The sequence below is a fragment of the Manis pentadactyla genome, chromosome 9 (genome assembly GCF_030020395.1).
Source record: "Manis pentadactyla isolate mManPen7 chromosome 9, mManPen7.hap1, whole genome shotgun sequence".
NCBI classification, from domain to species: domain Eukaryota; kingdom Metazoa; phylum Chordata; class Mammalia; order Pholidota; family Manidae; genus Manis; species Manis pentadactyla.
In genome coordinates, this window is record NC_080027.1 from 116235712 (window position 1) to 116243180 (window position 7469).

Below are 7469 nucleotides of genomic sequence, written 5' to 3' on the forward strand. Positions count from 1 at the left end.
TCCTTTGTTCTTTATTCCCATTGACTTACAAATCTATTATCTCCAGGTATATCTGTCTTCTAAGATTTTGACTCATGTTACCTACATCCTTACCTATATATTCAATTTCACCGAAAACAACAGATTAAAATATGAATTTTATTTTTCCTTTTAAACCTCTTCCTATCTCAATGACTGATTTTACTTTCCATTCAGTTACTTTAGCAGGTATCTCAGAATCACCATTAGCAAACTTCCTATACTACTTTCTCCAAATTTATTTGATTCAGCAAATGCCACTAGTTAAAATAAAAGAATGCAAAAAGATGTGTCATTAAAACACTCTCAGAAGACTGGAGAAGAAAATTAATTACCAGGAATAAAAAATTTAATGATAAAGGGTTCAGTTCATCAAGATGACATAACAATTTTAAATGTGCATGTGCCTAGTAATTTTAAAATGTGTAAAGCAAAAGCCATTAGAACTAAGAGAAGAAAAAGACAAATCAACTATTTTAGTTACAACTTTAATACTCATCTCAGTAATTGATAAAACAGGTAGACAAATCAGTAATGATATAGAAGACCAGAAACCAGCTATCAACCAACTCCATCTAACTGATATTTATAGAACATCTCAATTGGTAGCAGCAGAACATACAAAACATTCACCAAATAAGACCATATCCTGTGCCATAAAGTGAATGTCAACAAATTTTAAAAGCCAATATAAATTGTATGTGCTTTGTGTGACCTCAGGAAATTAAAGTTAGCAACAGAAAGTTACCTGTATAATTCATGAACATGGGGAGAGTAAATGGCATGACTCTAAAAAATGCATGAATTAAAGAATAAATGACAATAGACCTTTAAAAATATCTGGAATTGAATGAAAACTGAAACATTCCAAAATTTCTGTGCCAAAGTGTTGAGAGATAAATTTATAGCCTTAAAAGCCAATAATAGAAAAGAAGAAAGGTCATGAATCAATGATAAAAGCTTCCACCTTAAGAAACCAGAAAAAGATTGAATTAAACCCAAAAGAAACATAAGGGAGAAGAAAAATAAAGAGAAGAGCAAGAATTCAATGCATAGAAAACAGAAAAGCAAGAGAGAGAAGTCAATGAAACCAAAAATGATTCTTTGGGGTAAAACGGGCAATAGATAGCAATTGAGTAAACCATAGACTTACCAAGAAGCTTGAGAGGAAAGACAGAATAAGAAGATTCAGAGAATAAGGGCCTTGAAAAGGTCCATTATGTTCCTGGGAATCTAGAAAATCATGCACATAACCAGAACTGTGCACATGCTCAGGATATACCTAAGAAGACCTTGAGCTCTCATGGCTGACTGACCTTAACCTCTGTGAAAGTAAGGAAAGAAGGGTAAGGCAGAGTTGTAAGTTGCCTGAGTATTGTATGTGTAACCCAACATAAAAATTTAGCTCCTCTGGAAAGACTGGGAGTTTTTTAATTTCCAGACATTTAAGAAAACCTCTATCCATTCATTAGCTGACCACCAAGCTAATAGAACAAAGATTTCAGTGGCCACACACATCTCTCTCTTAAATCCAGGGAGTTTTGAAATCCAGGATCCCAGACTTCCCAAGTTCAGATAACTATTTATGAACCAAAATTTCACAAAAGAAAATAAAGTGATACATACTTTCCACCTTGACATCATCCTTCATGAAAAATGTATACTCCTTCAAGCTAAATGTCTCGTTTAATTTTGGCATGGGCAGAGTCAAAATACTTGATAAATGCACCACGAAATAGCCATTATTTATTCACTATTTAGGTAAACAAAATATATGGGTTTAGACAACCACAGAGCAATTTTGCTCTTTCTTACATACAGCTTTCTCATGCTGTCCTCTTGACTTCCATCAGTCAGCCTCTTCATTCTCCTTTGTGTCCAAAGAACCCCTGCTAAGGTCTGCTCTAATACTTCCCAGAAAGATGACTCTAGGAGCCCTAAAACAGACCAAGCCAGGCAGCCAGATCATTTGTTAGAGGTGAGCTCAATTCCATAACATCTGCACTATAGGGACTCACAAATCTGCCAAGCCCCAGTTCAGACTTAGTGGTGGGAATCAGAAAGGATTTAAGGGTAGAGGGAAAAGAAAGACCAAATGAATTCTATATCCTGACTATAAATTCCTGTAATTGTACCTCTGTTTTAAAAGCCTGGACATGAAGAGTTCTTAATTTAATCATCCCATACAGGTTAGGAAAGAAATGAGAAATTCCAGCAAAGGCTGAATGCTATCATGTTTTCATCAAGGACCACAACAGAATATAAACTCGTGGAGGATTCCATCATCTTTTCAGACCAATGTATTGGCTATTGTAAGACCGTTCATTAAATCTGCCCTACTCCAAATTAAATCTTTAATTTGCCACCACTTTAGCAGGCTTAGATGTTAGGCTGGAAAAAGAAATGGTACAAAAAAAAGAAAGGAAAGATCCTACAACCATAAAGAATTGGTGAAGCACTGCATCAGACCACAGGGTTCTGCAGGGGAAAGAACTATGTCGCCATGACAACCTGGGGTATTTTTATTGAGAGTTGGTAGGTTACACAGAAACATTTTCCAGGATTGGAGGTTGAAAGTGGCATATAAGAACATGTGTGGGTGTTGAGAGACACTTCAAATTTGGATTTTTATCTCTCTTTTTTTTTTAGTTTTTCCTTGCAATCCCCATGTTGCCAAATACAGTTTTTAAGAGCAAAAGGGAAAAATTTTATACCCCATATTTACATATTTACATGTATGTATGATTATATGATTTCACTAATTGGAAGTTTTCATTAACAAAGGCTACACAGTTTCTTAAAGAAGAGGAGAAAGTTATATCAATAGTTCAGAATAGGTTATTATACATTAGCATATCCATCCTTGACTGAAAATACTGAAAGCATCAGATGGGTAGTTCTCTGAGGTATTGAATCTGTACTGTATTACTCTTCATTGGACTTTATAACATTTTTATCTTATGTTTTTAATTTCCTCTGGTCTGTATCTCAAAGGTGTGCATAAAGCTCTGTTAAATGTGCATTATCTACTCAATTTATGCTAGTATATTTAACCAAGTTTATGTGTTCAAGTTTGTTTTGAATGCAAAGTTGATGTAAAATAAAACAAAATATTTCTGCCTCTCCATGTCTTAAATATTTCACAGCTATCATTTTATTTAATCCTCACAGTATTTCATAAGTATTATTATCTCCATTTTAGAGGTGAGGTAACTGTTATCAAGGAGGTGATATATTTGCCAGTTCCACAGCTGGGAAGTGTTAATACCCAGGTCTATTTGACCCTTGAGAATATTCCCAATACTTCTGTTGCTTCAAATCTCAATGTCCTCAGGTGAGAAAATGGGGATCAGCAGAGGTGAGGCTTAGAACCTCCCCCCGCCTGTTCTGAGAGAAATCTTCTGCATACATGGATGTTTTATTGCCCTTGTCTAGCTCGGATTAACACATAGTCTACAGGCACACACCTGATCATCTACATTTGCTCTCTTACAACACTAAACTATGTTTTCTACCTTTATCTTGCATCTACCTACCACTTCAGCATTTTATTAAAAATAATAATAATAAAGAGAGAAATGTGGTATCCACATATAAATCAAGTTTAAAAATCAAATGAATATTCATATTTGAACTGACTGTTTATAGTTCATAATGCATGAACAGAACCGAAAGCTTCTGTGATGACTGCCCTTGTAATGTTCACCATGTAACTTATTCACTATGTAAGAATTTGTACTCCATGTAAGAACTTGTTCGTTATGCATCAGAAGATTGGAGACTGACGAAAATTAGGCTTAGGGTGGATTAATGATTGTGCATTGAGCATTGACCCCCCTATACAGAATTTTATTGTTGTTAACAACCATTTGATCAATAAATATGAGAGATGCCCTCACACACACACACAAAAAAAATATATATATATATAAACACACTTCCAATTGTAAAATAAATAAGTAACCGGGATGTAATGTATAGCATAAGGAATATAGTCAAAATACTGTAACAACTTGGTATGGTGATAGCTGGTACCTAGAATTATCATGTATATAAATGTTGAATCACTGTGTTGTACACCTGAAACTAATGTAATACTGTGTGTCAACTACCCTTCAATAAAAAATAAACAAACAAACAAACAAACAAACAAATAAATATACTTTATGCCAAAATTAAAAAAAAAATCTCAATGTCCTGATGATTCTTGACACACAGACTTTGCACTTATAAAGAAATTGTTTCTGGAAAATTACATAATACAGTATATTTGTTCTTTCAGCTAAGGTACCTTGTAAGTTCTTGCACTGAAGATGACATCCTTTGCTCCAAACAGGTAGTAATGAGATAAAATATAAAGATAAATTAAGAAATAAGAAAAACCACAATGATGCCCAGAATTAATAATGTAAACCTTTCTGAGGTCCAGGAACCTCAAAGCTGAGGCCTAATGGGCTCCCTATCTAGGAATTTTGCTCTCCTATTTGGTAATAGGGACCAAAATCCTCCCAAAAAAGGGAAAGGATGGAATCAGGCTCACCGCTGAAATGAGCGATTTCCTCATCCATGAAAAAAGGTTGAAAAGAGTTGCAATGACTACTTTCAGAGCCGTGGCCTAGGGAGGCAGGAGAAAAGGAACACAGTTTCTCATCCAGTACCTGGGCCAAGCTGTCCACTAGCTCAGAGACTGGTCTGTGTATCTCTTGATCGCATAGCTAGACAGGTCTAAACCACTGACAGAGATCTAATCTTAGTCTGAGAGTACTTCAAGGAGAAATGGAGGCAACTAAGACAGAAAGCATTAACAAAGAGAGAGAAAAAAATAAATAAATTTCATAATCAGATGTCTGCACATCAGAGTTCTAAAACACAAGAGGAAATTCACATTCAGATCATCAACCAACAAAATCAAAGAAGAGGAGGTAAATTCATTCCAGATGAAATGGACATAACAGAATAATGTAAAAATGAGTTTCAAATATGCATGTTTGGTATTCTCTGATAGAAGTAAAATAAAGAACAAGGAATTATAAAAGCAAGCAGAAATAAAACAAAAAATGTCAATGTGGAAAGACATCTGCTAGAAATTTTGAAAATAACAAAATACGGTCATCGAAATAATCAACAAAATACACTCTAGATTGGTCTCAGTTGAAGAAAAAATTAGTAAATTAATTGAACTGAGGAATTCACCCATATCTCAGCAGAGGCAGGATAAGAAAGAGAAGGAGAAGGGGGAAGAGGAGTGATTAAAAACAGTCAAGACAAAAAAATGATGAGGCTTTGATAGTGATTTAATAGGAATTCCCGGACAAGATATAAAGGCACTAGTGGAAAACAATGTTCAAAGAGATAACCAGTCAGCATTTTCTGAACTGAACAAAGAAATTAATCTTCTGAATGAAAGTGCACACTGAGTACCAATCAAAATAAACAAAAACAATTCCATATATATACAATATAGGTCTTAAAAACTAACCAGAGAAAAGAGTTTAGTTAGACTTACATCATATTTTTGATGAGCAACAATAGATGTTAGAACAAAGTAAGTAATAGCCCAAAACTATGGAAAAATAACTGTGGATCTCAAACTATACCAAATCCTAAACTGCCATTCAAGAGACTGACCTTAATTATGTGCACTTGAATTCTGAAAACATTTCTGAGTTAGCTTCTGTAAGAATATTTTTCTTTTAAGTACATCTCCTTTAAAGTATTTCTACTTCATTGATTTCTGGTAATTTTAATAATTAAGTTCACATAAGTGCTTATTTATTTCTATAAGCCAATTAGAACAGAACTCATTTAACAAAATAAACTTTATAATTTAATTTATTAATACCCTCCAGATGTAAGACATACCAAATTCATATATTCCATGAATAACAGACACATAGACATGTGGAGAGTTTATGACTTTGATTCTACAATTTCAGCACAATTTCAAGAGTAAACAAAGAAACATAAAAATTCATTAGTCAGGACATCAAAGAGCTGTTTTTCCCAGTGAGGACAGAATTCTTGAGCTGTGTTCAAAATAGGCAAATAGACAAACAAGATTAGCAAACCAGATTCTCTGTTGTCTGGGGATCAGTAGAAAATAGATCCCTATAAATCATTAATCCTTTTACAAAGATCACCATTGCTCAGACCATATAATTAAGTTCCTGATCATTGCTGCCACTAGAGGGAAATAATTTATTGGCTGCATATACAAACAAAAACAGAACACAAAGTTCGCAGAGAAGAACATTAAAATGAGGAAAACAGAGACTTAAAAAATTCTATTGTGCTTCAGATTCACCTCTGAGAGAAAGAAAAAAAGTTTATGGATTTGACAGTCCATGAGATGCACACCTCTCCGGTGATGTTCACCTGCCTGTCAGATGAATACCTTGGGCATCTCTGTGGGAACCACAAAACTTAAAGGAGAATTCTCATTAAATAAGGGAACCAGAAAGATGTTGCAATCTGATCAAGAGAAATCCATGAAGCAAACACTTTATGGATTAGGAATACTGAACCTTGCAAAAAGATGTAAAACTGGCTTTTCTACAGTGGAAGGTTTTCCCACCCTTGGATAGAATTCATTTACATGCCCATAGACAGTAACAATTTTACATTACCATCAGTTCTCTCCAAAGTTACTTTAATCTCTACAATATTCTAAAACAGTCTAAAACAAGATAAAGGTGAACATCTTTTAGGATAATGTGATTCTCTAAACTCCAGCATTCCGTAGAAAGGACATCCATTAATCTCTTTCGCTTATTTCAAAGTGCTCCATTTCTCCTTACGCCTCACAAACCAGAGGTTACATGATGTACTAGAGGGAAAAGGTTCTGTTCATTCAGGTCTTCTCTAATTCTGATCCAGTGTTAACCATTCATTCAAAAATATTTTATCTACAATCTATTGTGTAATGAGCACAGCACTAGGTCTAGTAATTCTGAAAATAATGGGTCATGGTTCTTGCTTACAAGGTATTTAAAATCTCATATGGAGCTAAGACATACAAGAAATTACTAGTCAGTCAATTTAATAAATGCAAAATTGTGAGTACAATTAGAAAATAGGGCAGTATAAAGTGGAAATACATTCAATCATCATTACGCCTGCATTATGTATTTGCGAATTTTGCCTATGGCTAAAATTTATCTAACTGCAAAATCAATACTTGCTTAAATAATGTTTCCCAAGAATCTAGAGTCCTATACTAAATTTAATAGCAAGGAACACACAAGACATGCACGTACATTTAAAAATAAGCTGTGTGGATGTGTTTCCACAAAATTAATTGGAAAAATACGTGGTACCACAGTTCTGTGGGAACGCTGAGAAGGGTTATTTCCCCACCTTGAACATCCACCTTTCGAATTTCCAGATAACATTATAAAAATAGGCTAAAATATTTGTTTTCTTCGTAGCTCACATCCGCACTGCACCCTCCC